A 17,697-nucleotide genomic window follows, 5' to 3' on the forward strand; every position below is an offset into this window, starting at 1 on the left:
ACATATTAATTTTCTTTTCATTTTTGTACGTGATTTTTTTAGGTAAGATGTAATTAAATGTACTTTGATACTTCTGAAGTAATAAGATGTTGTTTGAAGATCAATTCTGCTTTCTTTAGTGCATTGACAATATTTTACAATAATTTAGTGCTTATTTATTTGTGCTCCGGTGTAATTATAATAAAAAGCAATAGTTTAAAATATTTGGCTGTTCATTTTCATTTGATAGTTTAAGTTTAGAGACAGGTTATTCGCTAGGGATTAGCCAGAGATTCCCGGGAAGAAAAGTCGAGTCATAGATGTATATTTATAGCATTCCCTAGGCACATTTTTAATCTTACCATTTGTTGGAGGAAATGAATTAATTGCTTTAATAGGTTAGTATTTGCAAGTCATGCCTCATTGCATCTAATGCCATGAGTGCCATCCTCAACTAAATCCTTAGAATAAGATTTCTCTGAAGAGCAGATAAATTTTTGTCTAAGCACCTTTCACAGTTTGGGATGGCAGATGCTCACTTCAAAGACACCCCCTTCAAAGATCTGCATTTGCAGAATATTTACAAATGGGAGAGGGACCTATCACACTCTCCATAAAGCTCTAAAAAATCTGCTCAAAAGTAAGTGTAATCTTCCTGTTTCCAGACAAAAGCTTTAGTCCCATTAGGATGTAAAGCTCAGCCCTTGCAGAGGAATTCCACAACTTTTTTAAGAAGACATCCTCCCTAATATTTTTAGGAAGGCATTTTTTAATTTAAAAAGATTTCCAAGGACAAGTAAACAAGTAGTTAATAAAGAACCCAGTAAGAAACAGTTATGCTCTTGCTGTGGCACTGAGACCATATTTCTCTCCTTTCATGAAAAAAACCTGCCTCTAATATGCAAAAAAGTTCTATTACTTTTCTGTACAGATCTGCATGCAGAAGTGCACAGGGGGAGGAAGCTTTTGCTTGTCTTCAGCAGGATCTGCTTCTGGGACAGGTTGCAAATGATCCAGAAAGGGCTTTCCAAGTGCTTCCCTATGCCAAGGGCCCCCTGCTTTCCCCAAGGCGCAGCCTCTCTCCTCAGCAGCAATCCCATTGACAGGACCCATACATAGGATGAAGAACTTTGCTACCTCTTCATGCTCCTCTTCCTCTCCCTAATCCCTGACACAATGTTCAGAGAGACTCATGCTCTGAATCAAAGTCTAGTCTTTTTCTCACAGGCTCTATGTTTTGCATGAAGACCCCATAAGGATGACTAGAAATTAACGTGTTTTACAAGAATTTCTTCAGGCCTAAAGGAGGAAAAGAGATTTTGTCAGTTTGTCAGATTCATGTCTGTGCTCTTCAGTGATACAGTTCACAAAGTCCTGTGTCCTAGCTTGTATCTAAGGGCTTGCCATGATGACTTCCCACATTCACCTTCCTCGACATGACATGCCTGACCACTTCTGGACACAGCAGCACCTGAACAAACAAGGAATGAAATGGAAACATTGCCAAATGCATCAAGGAGCATAAATATGGGGCAAATTCAGACTTTTTCCTATTTGAAATATGTGTATTCTCTTCCTTTGCCACTGCTGAAACACTTTTAATTTTAATGTTTAAAAACATTGTTTTTTAAACAGAAGAGGTTTAAATTAAAAGGAGACAAGTCCATAAAAAGCAACAGTTGAGTTTTACACTTGTATTTTCTCTAAATTTATTTAGAAGTGGAAAGGTGCCTGCAGTGCTCTATCTTGGGTCTCTGCTCCTTTTGCATTTTGAAAGCCATCACAATACCACTGGCTGGAGTTGCTGCTGTTTCTCCCCCGCAGTCACTCGGAGTGACCTCAGCTGGTGCCAGAGTGGCTGAGAAGCAATTAAAGCACAGAGGGGCTTGTCTTGCTTTGGAACAAGTAACCTGCCCTGAGCCCAGCAGGGAAGTCAGGCAGCCCTTAGAGGGAAGATGGGCCAACATCTCTCAGATCTATGGCCAGCATTCACAGAGCTGGCAAGGGAACTGCAGGAAACCAAATAAAATTTACAAAAACAAAAGACAACTGAAAAGAAACACTGCTCAAAGGCAAAACTTGAACACGTTTGGCATTTATTTCTAAACCTGTCAACATCTCTTTTATGGTGCTTTTTCTTTTCCTTTAAAACAAGGTTACGCATGTGTCACCTTTTAATTGAGATTTTTGGCACCAGGGTGGGTGGTGGTTTCAGTGTTATACCTGTGGTATATTTTCATGGGTTTTTGTCTCCTTCTATCTATCTCAATCCTTTCTTTCAGGATGTTCTTTGGAAATATATTTGTAAGTACAAGAGTTCCCATCATCTTTTCTTTCCCATTAATGTTCTCTACCTCTCCTGTTCTCAGCTGGCTCTGTGCTCTTTTAGGCCTCATGAAAACATACGAGGAGAGCAGGAGGATGAACCACCACTGATTTCATTTTAGAAAGCAGGATTTATCAATGCTCGGTTTATACACAGCAGGTTTCACAGAGGGCTGGAGAAAGAGGAAAGGCTGGGAATGCGGCAGGAAACACCGAGCTTCAGCCTCCGGCACAAGGGTGTCCCTGAGGCCAGGCACAGTGACCCTGCAGGGAGCAGCAGGGCTCCTTTCCCTCGCACGAGTGACGGCGGGCAGGAGGAGCCTCCTGTGCCGGGTTCCTGGTGAGCAGCTCGGGAAGCAGGGACAGCCCCCGGGGCAGAGAGGAGCCTGCACTTCCTCAGCAGCCGCTCCTGACTGTTTCGCTCCTGCTCTCCATGACCTTATACTTTCTGTGGACGTTAACACCTCTGCAAAGTGGGTGTTAAATGGTGGTGTTAGTGTCTGTAGCGTGGTTTTACATCCACTTGAGAAGTGTAAATGATTCTACAAGGTGCAGGGTACTGGAAAATCAGCTTTCCCCAGGCTCCAGCTGGCTGGGGAAATTCAAATTAACTCCTGTGGAATCCAGCTTCTACCACAGAGCTCTATTCTTTCTCGAGTTCTTCAGGTTGTTTTTTTTTTACTGTTCTTGTAAACACAACAACTGAATGGCTAGCGTGTTTATTTATTAAGTTTAAAGAGGCTAAAATGTCCTTGGCTAAGCAGGCAAAGACATTCACTTTCTGCCTGGCTTTTACGCCCATTTGAGAATTTTGTCACAGTTTCTGCTGAGCTATGTGGCCCATCCAAGAAGCCCACACTTTCTTTCCCTGGCTCTTACCCTGTGTGTGGGATGTGGTGGCACATGTTGTAGATAGAATAAACTGACAGGATGAGTTATTCCCTGGGCTACGTGTTTCATGACCAGGCACCACCTGAGAGTGTTTATTCATCCTCTGACACTTACAGTCCCGTGTCACTTACAATTTCCACACTCATCGTGGGTAAGGCTTCTCCCCCATACTTTGGCCATCCATATCCCTGGCCATGGTGACAGAATATTTGTCCTAGCTTCCTTAAAGGTATCTAATTTGGAAGTATGTCCAAATAAGAGGACAAATTTTGAAACTGACTGGGATCCAACCTATTCAGAGTACTCAAGGTTGCAAGCAATGCCATCAGCCTCAATAAAAACCAGACTTCTACTCCTTGTGCAGCAGCAGTCAGCAGGGGGAAACCTGCAGTGCTGCACACAGGGTCAAAGGGTTGAAAATCAGCACCTGGAAGGGTCATTTAAGCTCACCAAGGCCACTCAATACCCTCTGCAGTGCAGCTAGCAGCACTCCCTTGGGTTTGCAGCACCACAGAAAGGCGGTGGTGACCTCTGAGGGACAGCCCAGCAGGCACCTGATCCGAGCAGCAGCTGGGGGCAGCCCTGGCACTGCCCAGCCCTGTGGGTGCAGGTGTGCCTGCAGGTGTGACCAGGGCATTGCTGTGAGCCCTTGCAAGCAGGTGCTGCACAGACAGTGCTGGAATGATCCTGCCAATGTTTGTGCCACAGATTTACTGCTGTGGACTGACAGAAATTGTGAATTTGACCAGTTATCATGAGTTTTTCCTTGGACTTTTGCTGCTGTTTCATTTATCCTGGGAAGCTCCTCTCGTTTCATCACTTATGCCTATTTTTGTAGATACAGACAAGTACAAATCTCCAGTACACTGTCTGAATTAATACTCTGAATCTATGGCTGAGAGAAATGCTGAAAGCCCTTCATAACAGCAGGGTTTGAAATGAACTAAGTAACATGTCTGATTCTTATTTTTATTTTTGCCAAAAGATTCATATTCCTTTTTTTCCCATCTGTTTTAGGAATTCAAGCACAAATAATCTTTTTGAAACTTGGTACCAAAAGAAATTTCAAATTCTGACAAATTTTAATCCAATAGAAAAGCAAATTTGAGTTCATGCTTTCTTTACTTCCATAAGAAAGCTTTCTTACTATCTATTTAATTTCCACAGACATACTACTGCTTATGTTAACAATGTTCTACAGCACATAAATCACCTTTCTGTCTTTCTCTCTCTGAGGAAGAAAGAATACATAGCGCTTTTCACTCAGCTTTTTCTTTCTCAGTATGTCCACAAGATAAATGAGAGCTCTGCCAAGTGAGGTTAGTGGGTTTAAGGAAAGGAAAGATTGTTTAGTGTCTCAGTGTGGTGAAATATGGCACTTAATGTACATATTCTGCTAGTTCAAGGCACATTTTAGGGAAGTTTCATACTGTTTCCATGACAAATTAATAGGAAATTGGACAAAATGCTGACTTTGGATTTATGCTTGTGGAAAAGTGCTCTCTGTCCTTCAAACTTTATCTTGACTGAAGAGCATTAGATAACACAGCCAGAAAGAATAATTAATGGTACTTTTACTGCTGTTCTAGCATAGACAAATACACTCTTATTTTTATTCTGGACCAAAAATATTTCATACACCTTTGATTTATCTTTGGGTAGACTGTTAGTGGCTGTTTGATACTGTCAAAGGTAAATCAAAGCCTTAATGAAAGATTGGTGTCAACTTATCCCACTGTTTCAGAGAACATTTCAAGATGTTGAAGACCTCAACCTTCAGTACTCTCTTACCTCTTCTCTCCATTCTTGAATTCAATCCCATTTTCCACAGTGTGCACCTTATAGATGCTCTCCACATTCCTGCACAGTTTGCTGTGCGTCTTTTGTGTTGGGTTTTGGGGTTGTAAGTCTTGTTATACACTTTTATTCTCCTGACACTCTCCCATAACCCTTTGAAATAAGGGATAAATTATTTTTCCATGACAAGGAATGGGCCTATCACACATCTATTTATGTATGTACGTACCTCTTAAAACCAAAATGAGCACCTGATTCCAAGTGATCCTATAGAAGAACAAGAAAACAGGGTCATGTGTCTTTTTGGTATTCAGGCCCTTCGCATTAAGAAAATCTTATGTTATGACAGCTCCAGCTTGGAATCCCAATTTGAAGATGCCATTTACTTTGCCATAGATTTTGGCAGTTATTTACTTAGTTAAGTAACTCTGAGTAACTTTCCTCTAGAGAGTTCAAGAAATGACATTACATGCTCCCACAGAATTCAAACAGCAGTATACGCTTTAGCTTAACAAATTATTATTGTTTTTTAAAAAAATAGTTTTCAATGTCACAGATGTCAAGTGCTATTTGATGGATGTAGTTCTGCAATGGAATGTGAAACTTTAAGATACAGTCTTCTTTTAAAAACTCTTCTGAGGGGCATTAAGCTCCAGTGTAACTAATTAGTGCTTTAAATATTCTTTCCTATCAGTTCAATCTTTATCTATCTCTGTGCTGCCTTGTTCCCCAATATCAACTTCTCATTGAAATTGATTGTTCCTGGTCTTTTCAACCGTTGATCTTTCATGGCTGAACACTTTAAAATAACAATATTGATTTTTCTTACATTATAGCCCTCCTCATAAGTCCTAACTAGAGATTATCACTGTGGCCTAAGAACATGTGGGGACACTTAGCAGTTCTGAATTTAGAATGAAAAAGGTATTCTTAGTGCAGTATTCATCCAAGCATGGATCTTAAAAACAGTCAGTCTGAGGATCCTATCTTAAAACTATGCTTTGGTTTATATCTCTTTTAAAATTGGTGAAAATATTTACTCCCAAATGTGAAATAGTGTGACACAGATCCTAGAATGTGCTAACTGTGGGGAATTGGTTCCAGCTCTTGGACCTCTGGTGGCCCAGAGCACTCACTATGTGCTTGGAGGTGACTTTCAGGCTGGTATTCTCTGTTGGCTGTGCAGGGAAGGATGTTCACATCTGTCTGGTCTGGCAGGATTTGCAGCAGCGTGGCAATTTGTGGTCTCATATTACTGCAACACTCAGGCCTAGCTTTGGGGAAAATATTAATTGGATCACTCTCTATTTTCACAGGAGAAAGAGGAACAAACTTCTTTGCATATTATAAATGATAGGACATATCAGGAAAATAAATGCAAAGAACAGGAAGTACAACTGATTAGAAAATTTGAAACTGAAGTCTTTTTTTCTAGAGACATTTGTTTTAACAGAAAAAAAGATGTTAAAATTCTGTTTTTGTTTAAAAATATGAAGCAATTTTTAAGTGTTGTGCATCCTAAGATTAATTTTGCTAGTGGGATGTTTTTTTTATCCATTTTGAAATGGATTTTAACATTAAGCAGGTTTTGCATATTAATAAAAAAACTCAAGAAAAAATCACCATTTTTGGTGCTGTTACTCAAGTTTAGAACCTCGGAGTAGGAAAGACTAGAAACCTTGTTTCTTTTTGAAATGAGTTGCAAAATGATTACATGATCCATGAAATAAAAAAAAATCTGACAGGAATTTGAAGCAGCAGAGCATGACACACTGACACATAAACACCAGGACAGTGGCCACAGTGTGGTCTTTCAGAAGAGCTGGCTGTGGGCATAGTGTCAAAGGACAACATGAATATCAAGAAAACCCTAAAGCAAGCCCTCAGATTCATGAGAAGTGGCTGTCTCTGTGACCACATAAAATTATGCGACTAAAAACTGAGGCAGAAAAAAAATGCTGTGTGTCATGGCCTGTTCAGTAAGATAGAAATTCTTTTTCTGCAAAAGAAAGCCTGTTGCTTTGGACTTTGCTGGTGTTCTGAACTGCTACCTGCACCCCAGCCTGCTCTGCTTTTACTCATCATATCATTGGAAACTTAATAGTTGAACTGATTAACAGGAATATTTAGAAAAGGACAAAATCAGGTGGAAGAAAAGCTGATGCAGCAATTTGAACCACCATAGAAGAGAGAAGACGTGACCCCAAAAAATGAAATAATGAACAGACTGAATATGCTTTAGTGGAGGAAGTCAAACTAGAAGGGAGAAGATAAACATTTACCACTGTTGTATTTAATGGAGTTAAACCCAGGAAAACAGCCCAAGATGCTGTTAAAATTTAAGGCTGACCTAAGGATATTCAGAATAATTAGTAAAAAAATAAACCCAGTAGGGATTAACTAAGTGGGAAAGAATTTTCAGGTGTTTTTAGCCCCTCCATCACCCATATTGAGGCATGGCCCTCATGAAACTGTCAAGACTGTGATACTGTGGAGTCAAGATATGGTTTGGATACAGATATTTTTACTCTGAAAACAATGTAGAGTTTTGGGGAAGTTTTTTCTGGTTTTGAAAATTTGGTCCATTATTGTCAGTGCAAACACGGTGCAGGGGATGGCTGCACAAGGGCAATGCTGTTAATGCATAGCATGAGACATGATCTCTGGATCTTGGATCCCAGACAGGGATATCTTGCATAAGATGTTCCTCACGATCTTTGGAGAGCTGGAAATGGTCATGGGAGATGTCAGGTTGTGACTCAGCTGCTAAGATCGAGCTGTTGCTGTAAGGTTGTGCTGTGGTTTAGTGGATGTGTGCAAGGCGCTGTCAGACACCTCCCTCACGGGCCCACATAGGAGAGGAGCGGCCTTGGCAGTCGTCACTGGGGACATGCGGCCCACAGGCCGAGCACCAAACACCACTGAGAAAACATCATCATCAAGGCTTAGGTCTGTGAAAGAGTTCCTTTGTGCTTCAGGGGAGACTTAGCATCATCTGGGAAAGTCTTTAAACCTTTTTCCTGACACTTGTTGTCCAAGCTAACAAAATACCGTGGAATACAAACATCAGTTACAGGAGCGGCCTCATGAGTTTGGCCTGTATTTTCTGCCGACTGTGTAATTCTTTGGCCTTTGAAAAGGGGTGAACTTTGAAAAGGGGTGAACTTCTAATTGTTTTTTGTTGGTTTTTTTAAAAAAATTTAAACATTATGCAGTGTGACAAGGCCTTTGGTCTCGAGCAGGGCTCCTGGTGAGATTGATTTTGGGCGGGTTACTGAGGTAGCCTGGAAACAACTGTTGGCCCCAGGCTGCCACCATCAACTCAAACTCCCTTGTCACTTGTGGCAGAAACAGCAGCAGAGGAACCTGGTGTGACAGGGAGCTGAGGCAGGGAGGCTGCTGCAGGCATCGAGCCAGAGGACCTGTGTGTACATTGAAGCTGGACCAGGGTGGCCACAAAACTCTGGGGTGCTTTGATACTGGTGGGCAGATGCTCATGAAGGTTTCCACAGTAATCTCTGAAATACCCTGGATTTAATTTTTGTGTCAGGCTGCTTGCTTCTGCAGAGAACAGTTTATGATGAAGTTTTGTGTTTACAGAGAACTGTTAGGCTGCCCTTTAAAGTGTTTAAATAATATTGTATCAACACGGTGCAGACTGATATGTATCTTAGCAACTGTGTCAAGTTCACGATGGGCTAAAAATCCAAATGGGAATCAAACAATCTGGAGTCTTAGAGCTTAGAAAACTGAGAATAAGGAGAAAATTACAAGGTTATTTTGAGCCCAACCAAGGCATCCCTTCAGCTTCACACCGTGCTAATTGTAGGTTAACACGTACCTTAAAACTACAATTAAAATGCAAGATACACACAAGTATCTCCAAAAATTATAATGAAACAAATTCTGTTTCAAGGCAAGAAAAAAAATTTGAAATAACAGAAGTACAATTGAAGTTTTAAAGGAGTCAAGTCTTTAACAAAGCAAAATACTCCTGGTTTTATTTACATTTTACATATCCATTGTAAAGTCTGGAAAACTCTGTATTTGAATACCAGGTAGAATGCTGTATGTTTACCCCAAGTGTATGTGAGCAAGAATAGGGCTGCAGTTCCTGCTGTAAACATGAGAAAATACTCATCACCCACTGTGCTGTTGCAAAAAGTCATGCAGAAACCAGCACCACATGGAGTTTACAGGCCTCTGGGTCTGAGACAGGTTAAGTGCATCATAAACTGTCCGTGATCTAGCAACAGACACTTGGCATCACATTCCAATGACCTACATTCATGGTCACCCTATTTATTGTATGACTATCTCAAATCATTCCTGAACATACTGTGTGAGCAATTCTTTTTCACTTGAACAGGCTGAATTGGTCCTATTTGCAGTACCTGAGCTGGGTCTGCAATCCAACACCTCTTACCCTAGAGAATTAAATTTCCTCCACAAAGCACATTTCAGCTTCAAAAATCATGCAAGAGTAGTTCAAATTTTCCAGGTACATTTTTATACAGAGATCTGTGGCTTGATGGTTTGTATGAAGCTGGTATTTAAAGGCATTGTTAGTTAAGCCTTTCATGTACCTTGAGGATCATTATAGCTGTGAGAGTTTCTAGTTATCAACACTTTAACTCACTCCTCTCTGCCAGAATTCTTACAAGGCAGCACTGGACTTCTGTTAGTCTTTTTCCTCTCCAAGAACAGATCTAAGACAGAATGAAGGAATAATAATGTCCTAAACCAAAACTGACACAAAGCTTGTTTTAGTGTTAATGGTAATGGCCTTGTAGTTCTTTGATGTGCTGGACAAATCACTGCAGTAAATACCAGGGAGTGTCAAAAAATATTCTGGGCCCCTGAGGTTCCAGCCAGGTTTTGGGCAGGGATGTGCTGTGTGAGAACAAAGCCTTCGGTCTGGCACATGGAGATTATAGGATCAGTTTGGTAAGATGGAGCAAGAAGGCAGAGTTATTAAATTTAAAAGGATCTTGAACTTGTTTCAGCACGTGATGTGAGGAGGGCACAAGGGGTTTATGGGGCTATGCTGCTTCTTATACCGTGTGAACCTCTGAAGAGTGGAGGTCCCATCTAATCTTAAATTACTTTGTCCTTCCCAGTTCTTGTGTCATGCCTAAGATGTGAGATTTCACTGACTGAGTGCTCAGTAACTGAATCTGCCAGCTGATGACTTGAACCTTTCCCAGGAATCACAAGGGACAATCAAAACATCTCTGCATTTTAAGACACTGAGAGCATTTCACCATATAAACTTGAGGATTTTTTGGCTATCCCAATGTACTGGGGTATTGGAAGAGGCATTAGAGGTGGGAAAGAAGAGTAACTTCAAAAAAAAGAGGAAACTTATTTTTAAGAGTTATTCCTTTGGAAGAGGTTAGATTTATTAAAAATGTAAAGTATGAAGATCTAAATAGAAAAGCAGTGGAGTGATTTCTCAAGAGCCAATAATCTGTTCCCAGCAAATATTTTAAAATAATTTACTGTGAAATCAATTTTATCAGATGATAAAATCATATGGGTCTCTTCTGTCATGCAAATTCTCTGAAATGAAATGCATTTTTGGGTGAAATAACCTATTTTTCCATGCAAAAAAATATGGTTTTACAGGAAAGAAAATATTTTCCCCTCAGGAAAACTTTGCCTGAAGAGAGAAATGAATCTGAGAAGCTCTTTTCCTATGAATATTTTACAGGGAGAAGAAGATGCTGGATACCCTGCAGTATCACTGCCATTGAAGCAGCCAGCTAAGGGAGGAAAAATTCTGAGACCTTGGATTCTCTTTGTCAGCCTAGGTTGTGTTCAGGTCAATTTTATTCCTGTGAAATTCCTAAGATCCATTCAAGTAGACAGCAGGAATAGAAAATTCATTGTTGTTCTTCCAAAACAGTCCCTTTTCTTCCTAGAATTCCCTGTCAATAAAGGAGAAAAATCCACATTTCAAAGTTTCTGGCCACTTCTGGAAGGAAGAAATCTTTCAAAACTCTATACTCTTTTGAAGGAATGGATGTGATTTTCTCTGCTTGTTCTACTGAAGACATTCACATTCACTGGATTTTTGTCCAACACCCCATGGGCATTTTGGAGCAAGACACAGGGAGTGTTTTGTGCTGAGATGAGTGTTGTGCCTAGAGCAGGTGAAGCTGTGAGTTTCCAGTGGCCCTGGACACAAGATTGCCAATGTTTCAGGATGAAGGAGGCTGCCTAGAAGGGCCCTAATCTCTAGTGGAACTCCACATTCAATATTGTATTAAAATCTGACAGCTGTCTAGTGAAACTACTTTTGTTAATCATCCCTGGTTCTTTTCTACCTGTTCTCCCCTGCTTGTCTTTCCTCTGGTTTATCATCCCTTGATTTCTGTCACCTTTCTGATTATGTATCACACACCCTACTTTTCTTTCCATAGAAATTTTCTTCTTGGAGTTGGAAGGACAAGAAATTTGTTATATTCAATCCCATTTCCTCTTGATAAGAGTATTTTTAACATTCATGATATCTAAAGATACTGTCAAGATATAAGAGAAGAAACAAACTAGACAGTGACACCAGCATTCCATCTGGTACAGCAAAAAAATAAAATTAAATGGCACAGCCTGAATGTTTCTGCCAATGATAGTTATAACAACAGCACACACCATCTTAATAATAATGCTCCTCTCTCCCTGAATGGCAAGATATTAATATGACTACGTGTGTTTTTCTTTTTATCTAAAATAGTTTGATTTAAGGGCCTTGATCCTCTCTGGTCTTTTTGATTTTTTTCCTATTCTGGGATTAATTTTATTGATTCATTGGAATTGATACTTACCTGATACTTTTCAAATAAATAAGAAGTCCCTGGACCTCAAATAACAGCTCAAACTCTGCTTGAGAATTCAGGAAGAATTATGGCATGTACACATTTGTCTAAGTCTGCCTGCTTTCCTGCCCAGCAGCTATGAGTTTGATCTGCCTGCAATTTTAAATGAAAATTTTTGGTGAGTGACTAGAAAATAATTTCCCGAGCAGTATTTCTGTTTCAGTAGAGTTTATTGGTATTTTGTAGCAATAACATCAGGAAAAAAAGAAACACATCCATTTCCCTCCAGCTTGTGTGAGAGAAAAAAACCCTAACAATCCTTTATTCTGCTTTTAGACACTTTTAGGGAGAGTATTGCAGTTTATGTAGCCCATGATGCACTGAGATGACTTCAGGAGCTTGAAAGAAATACTAATTCTCATTTTGACATTTGTATTTGACTGTAGATCACAGCTGTGAAAGGGATTTTGTCTCTTGCCGCTCACATACAGTATTTGACACATCAGGTACTGTGTACAACCCAGTTATTCTGTTACAGGAGAATGTATTTGTTTATCTTGCCTAGCTAGTCTTCTTCAGAAAAACTGCTTCTTTAAATGATTGTTCTGCTCCCAGATGTTGTTTAACATTCAGCTTCCCTCCTTGGCTTGAACCGTGTTGCAATGTTCTCATTTGTTTTGAGATTAGCTATGGTTACAATATTTGCCTTCAGCATTTTGAACACTTTGGAGTTAAATAACATTTAAATCCAAGATTAATCATGTTGGGTTTTGCTATTAAATAAAGAGTTCCATCTGCTAAGTTTAAAATTACTTTGGGTTGAGTAGTTTCAAATATTAACAGCAAGGCATTTAAGCTTGAGCTTGCTTAAATTCTATTGTTTGAAATCAAAACCCTTTCACTTCCTTTGTACTTGCTGTCAAATTACAATACAATATTTAGAAGAATGTTTTGTCAAATTTTATTAGTCACAAAGATATAACAAGATGGCATTCTACTTTTTCATTCAGCACCTGGAAAAATTTAATTTAAACCTGCCAAAACACATGATTTTTTATTCTTCCTGAAATGTTTCAAATGCAAACACTCAAAACCAGCAGAGTGTTGTTGTCCTGTTGGTTTCCACTTTGTCCATGCCTGGTTACTGGAGAGTCTGTGCTTGAGTCGTGGGAATTCTCTGCTGATAAAACACTCCTGCACCTTTCTCAATAGCAACACTAGGGCTGATGCTTCAAAACAGAAATCACAATAGGAATGGGGGCTTCCCTGATTTCATGGAGACTTGAGATGTGACTAGATATTGTTCTCATCTCTTATTTCTAGGTTGTGGACAAAGCCACCGAGTTATACTCTCTGGGAAACACTGAAAGCACATAAGGAGCTACTCTGGAGCTGGTGAGCATCTTTGGGAAGGCAGAACCTGTTGTCATGATTTCTTTATTTTTGAGTGGAAGTCGAATTGGAGGTTCATGTCAGGCAGTTATTTTACATTTTGTAACAATTTTCTTTGAAAAGAGTAAACTCTGCCTCAAGCAAATTTATGTAAATCATGTCTATGTATTTATTGGGAAAGACTTCCCAGTGTTCTTGCAGAAACTGGAAAACCGCACCTTGAGTGAAGCCTGTGGCCAGCCAATGCCTTCTCTGAAATTCCTGCTGAAGGCACTGTTTTGGGAAGGACAAAATATACAATGATATTGTATATTTTTATATACAATAAATGCAATGTGATACAATGCCACCGCATTTTCTTTGTCAACATCAACCTCTCTTTATGTTCTTCTCTCTTCCAGTTAGTGGGTTTTATGTCCCTGCAGTGAAAGATATCCTTAACTAGTAGTGTTCTCCTTATTTTTATTCTTCCCTTATCGTAAGGGCATTTTTTCCATTGTATCCTTTTTTCAAACTTGTTATCTCACCTCCCCTCTCTCTTTCCTTTCAACATACTAAGGGATTAAGAAAGGAAGGGTAGTAGATGAATTCCTGAGAGCAGAGATTTTAAGATCTGATTCCTATAATGCAGAGTACTTTCATTTCCAATTAAAAGGAATAATGAATGAACCTGTTTTAAAAACAAATACCAAATTATTTCCTTTTACCTATGCGACTGTGGTTTAAAGTTTTCATACAGCACTGAATCTAATGGAAACTCTCCTCTGAATGACTAGGAAGAGTCTTAAGATACTGCAATTTAAAATTAAAAAATCATTGAAGAATGTAACTTTGAGCTAAGACATGGCTCATGTAAAATTTTCTGCATCATTTTAGAAGCTGCTAGTTAATCAGGAAAAAATAAACTTTATGCTCTGTTGCATAACTCTTTCCATATCTTTTAATGAATTTTTAATATCTAATATACAAACAGGTGATCAAGTATTGCATCACTCTAACCAATAATCTAAATTCAAGAATCAGTCAAAAATAGTTTCATATTTTTGTGGGCTTAAAGTCACAGAAATATATATATATATATATATATATATATATTTATGCAACAGAGCACATGTAAGGACATGCATGGATATAAACTAAGGTAGGTTGGGTGAACTGTATGTGTCCTCAGGGAAAAAAAAGTTTAACAGTGTAATTTTTAAAAAAAATCAATACAAAACTTAGTCTACTAATCCCTTTCCTTAAGGTCACTGAGTTTTGCAGAAGCCGCATGAGGCTGTAGTTACAATGATATTTTTATATAAAATGCATTCAATATTACCACTAAAATAATTTAAGGTTCCAAGGCAGATATTATTACTCAATGAAGATGCATTTTATGAAGAATACAAAGCCACATAATGATTTTAAGATAGTGATCAGCTTTGTGTGCCTTCCTACAGTGGGTAAGTAGTCTTTGAGTTTTATTATTTTTCTGATAAAATTAGAACATTAAAAATAAAAAAAAAATTAAAAAAAAAGAGAGAGAGAAATATTATATGCAGTGGCATTTACTGTGTGGGTCAGAGGAGAGTTTTCTTCTTCAAAATCTTCCAGATCATTGTAAGTCTAACACCTATTAAATGATTCAGGAATATCAAAAATACAAATGGAAATTATAAAAGTGAGATATGTGTCAAGTTAATACATTTTTTGTTACTATATTACTGAAATTTTGTCTCGGTTAACAAAAACTGGGAGATATTTTCTTACTTAATTTTCAGTTTTCAGCAATATGTAGCTTGACCATCAGAAATTTTTGTTGGTGAAACAGAACCAGTGCCTAAATCCCAGCAGTCTAAGAATGGCCAAAAAAACTGAGTGCAGGAGAAGGTTTGCTAATCTGGAAGCTTTTCCAGGCAGTTTATTGTGGTCATTGCTATTTATGGATGGCTGGGTGCTGACTTGATTCAGAAACTGAAATTTTCTTAACTTATGTCAGACTCAGTAATGAAGTTGTGTATATACATATATACACATATATAATTGTGATAGGTATGTGTTTGTGTGAGGATGGTGAAGAACTGCATTTGCTTACACTTTTTCTGAACAGTTTTGTAAAACCTGCTCTGCAAAAGTGGAGTTACAAAGCCAAAGCTCAATTTCTAAGAAACAGTGGCATTGCAACCTGTTTGCTTAAGCTTTAGGTTACACTCAGCTCCCACAGATTAAATGTTGGGATGGATTTGATATCACAGTTAAATTTTCATAGAAGCTGCATAAAGATTATGGGTACAGGGCTGAAATCTGCTCCAAGCAAACGCTATAGCAACTGAGGCCTGCCTTGGATGCCTTCCACAGTTTGCTTTTCTTTGTACTAGAACTGATTGATCCTAGAGTACAGATGGATTCCTGAGCTCCAGAGGTTAGTTGAATACCAATATTACCCTGGCATCATGCCTCAAAAATAATCAGCAGTTGAGTTCTGAATCTTTTTCTTAGTATATTTCCTGGGTTTGTGATAATCCATCTGCCAGAGCCCTAATTTCTATTGTTTTGTGGCTTATCTGAAAAATCTGATTTTCATATCTTTATGTACCACCTGGCTCACAGGAGTGAAAATGAATATGAACCACAACAAAGAAAATAGAGTTAGGTCTTTTCCTGAAAAATCTTTATTGTACATGAAACTATTCAGCTCCTTAGGGACTAAATGAAGGTTTCTTGTGCTACACTTTTCTTTTTTTTTTGAGGCTGTTTTTTTTTTTTTTTATTATAAATGCCTATTCTTATATGTGCTGTTAATAAATTGTTTCGAAGAGCACATGAGGGAAGAGAAAAAGTGAGGAGATATTATTTTCTTTCCCTATGTAAGCCTGGATATTTATAAATTCAAAGAAACTAAAATATTATCAATTTTATTCTTGAATGCCTTTACATTCACAGAATACTAAGGCATAAAGATGCTAACTAAAAATTCTGCATTAAGAAAATTTCAATGCATTTTTATACACTCAAAAATCAGGAAATTATAGCATTAAAATTTTGTGTCTAACCAAATGTGCTACCTTCATATTGTCAAGACAGTACAATCTTTAGAATGTAGTAACAGACTGCATGTAATGCTGCTATTATATCTTATGGGCTCATATCTGACAGCCTAATGTATATCTAGACTAGGAAAAAAAATCTCTATTTTGTTTTTTTTAGAAAAAATAAGATGAAATTTTCATGTTTCAACTTGTGTACTCTAAGAATTTTCAAAATCCTGGGGAAAAATCTGAGCATGACAAAGCAGCCCTTCCCTGGAAAGGTTGGTTACTTGGCCATGAAAACATCCCCTGCACTTTTCCTCTCAGCCCTCAACCAACACATCCTGGAGCTAAAAGTAAAGTGTTGTTGCAGTCGCCTGTGCACTTCAGGATAAAAAAAGGTGCTGTTAGAAATGTATTTGGGAAAAGTCTCTCAGAATTGTGAGCGCTGTTTATGGAGCCTGCTATTAGAACTGCAGCATTCACCAGAGTTAGCCACAAAATATTCAACATAAGCACAGGTTCTGCCTGCACTTGGAAATGAAAATATTGGTGATAAATTGTTGGTAAAAGTTTACTTAGGAAAAAATTTTACCTCATCTTCTGATTTTTATGCTAGCAAAGGATCTGCAGAGTTACGCTGTGATAAATGTTGGGCTTTGTGTTTGGAGATGACAGATGTTTAAGGCATTAACAGTATTTTAGACCAGTTCCTTGTGGTTATACTTTCTGGTTCTTGTATTGTTCAAGGGGAAGTCATGAAGTGAAAAATTTCTCCAAGTCACTTGTGCACAATTTTGGCCCAGGACAAGATGCTGTGTTTAAATTGCATTTAAACCCTGGCCATTAGTGCTGCTACACTTCCAGCACAGAGTCCTGGGCTTCTTTCCTTTCCTGTGCTACATGAATTTTACCTGTCAGGAGTGCCTGGAGTCAGCTACATCCACCTGCTGAGAGCAGCTTTACCCAGCCACAAAGTGTCTACCCACGTGCATTCTAAGATCTCACTATGCAGTGAGAACATGCTACTAAATAAATAAACCTGGCTTGTTCTTTTGCACAGGCGCTAGCTCCCTCTTTCATTCAGCACAGATCAGAAGGAAGTCACTTAAATCCAGTGAAATACAGACTCCCAAGTGAAATAAAATAGACTTGGGATAGGTCTTGCAGAGTAAAAAAATATACCTTTTTACTATGCATCCTTGAGGGCTATTGTAAATATATTACATTTAATGTAGTGCTTTTATGAGCTGAGAACACAGCCTGCTGATTTTTTTTTGTCTCTGATTATTTAAGACTGTATCTGAACTTCTACTTTCAGTGAGATCTGCTATGATTACTCTGGGGATGTGAAAGCCAAAGCACAGACATAGGGTTGTTTTAAATAAATATTTGGTTTGATTTGGTTGTTTTCTTTTTCCTGACTGCTTTCACCACCTCTTTATCATCCTCTCCCATGATAAACTAATTAGTGCAAAACAGTT

The 17,697-nt window shown here is 38.5% G+C and overlaps 2 long non-coding RNA genes across 17 annotated transcripts in view; one reads left to right on the forward strand and one right to left on the reverse strand.

The window, feature by feature from the left end:
- Positions 1 to 703: 703 nt before the first annotated feature.
- On the reverse strand, positions 704 to 7,625 carry LOC147651283 (uncharacterized). The gene is made up of 3 exons (XR_015274704.1): positions 6,129 to 7,625; positions 5,222 to 5,259; positions 704 to 1,450 (listed from the first exon to the last, which is right to left on the reverse strand). It is a non-coding gene; the product is annotated as an uncharacterized LOC147651283 (long non-coding RNA).
- The window catches only part of LOC147651284 (uncharacterized), a 178,642-nt gene continuing 168,561 nt past the window's right edge, over positions 7,617 to 17,697 (forward strand). For 6 of the 16 annotated variants that reach the window (XR_015274682.1, XR_015274699.1, XR_015274691.1 and 3 more), the window contains exons 1-2: positions 7,617 to 7,941; positions 13,134 to 13,205. This is a non-coding gene — a long non-coding RNA (uncharacterized LOC147651284). Of the gene's footprint in view, positions 7,942 to 8,273; positions 8,475 to 10,705; positions 11,989 to 12,256; positions 12,317 to 13,133; positions 13,206 to 17,697 lie in introns of those variants that run through there. The other 10 variants (XR_015274697.1, XR_015274686.1, XR_015274685.1 and 7 more) reach the window with 10 other exon arrangements.

The sequence above is a fragment of the Cyanistes caeruleus genome, chromosome 10 (assembly GCF_971803275.1).
Source record: "Cyanistes caeruleus chromosome 10, bCyaCae1.hap1.1, whole genome shotgun sequence".
NCBI classification, from domain to species: Eukaryota; Metazoa; Chordata; class Aves; order Passeriformes; family Paridae; genus Cyanistes; species Cyanistes caeruleus.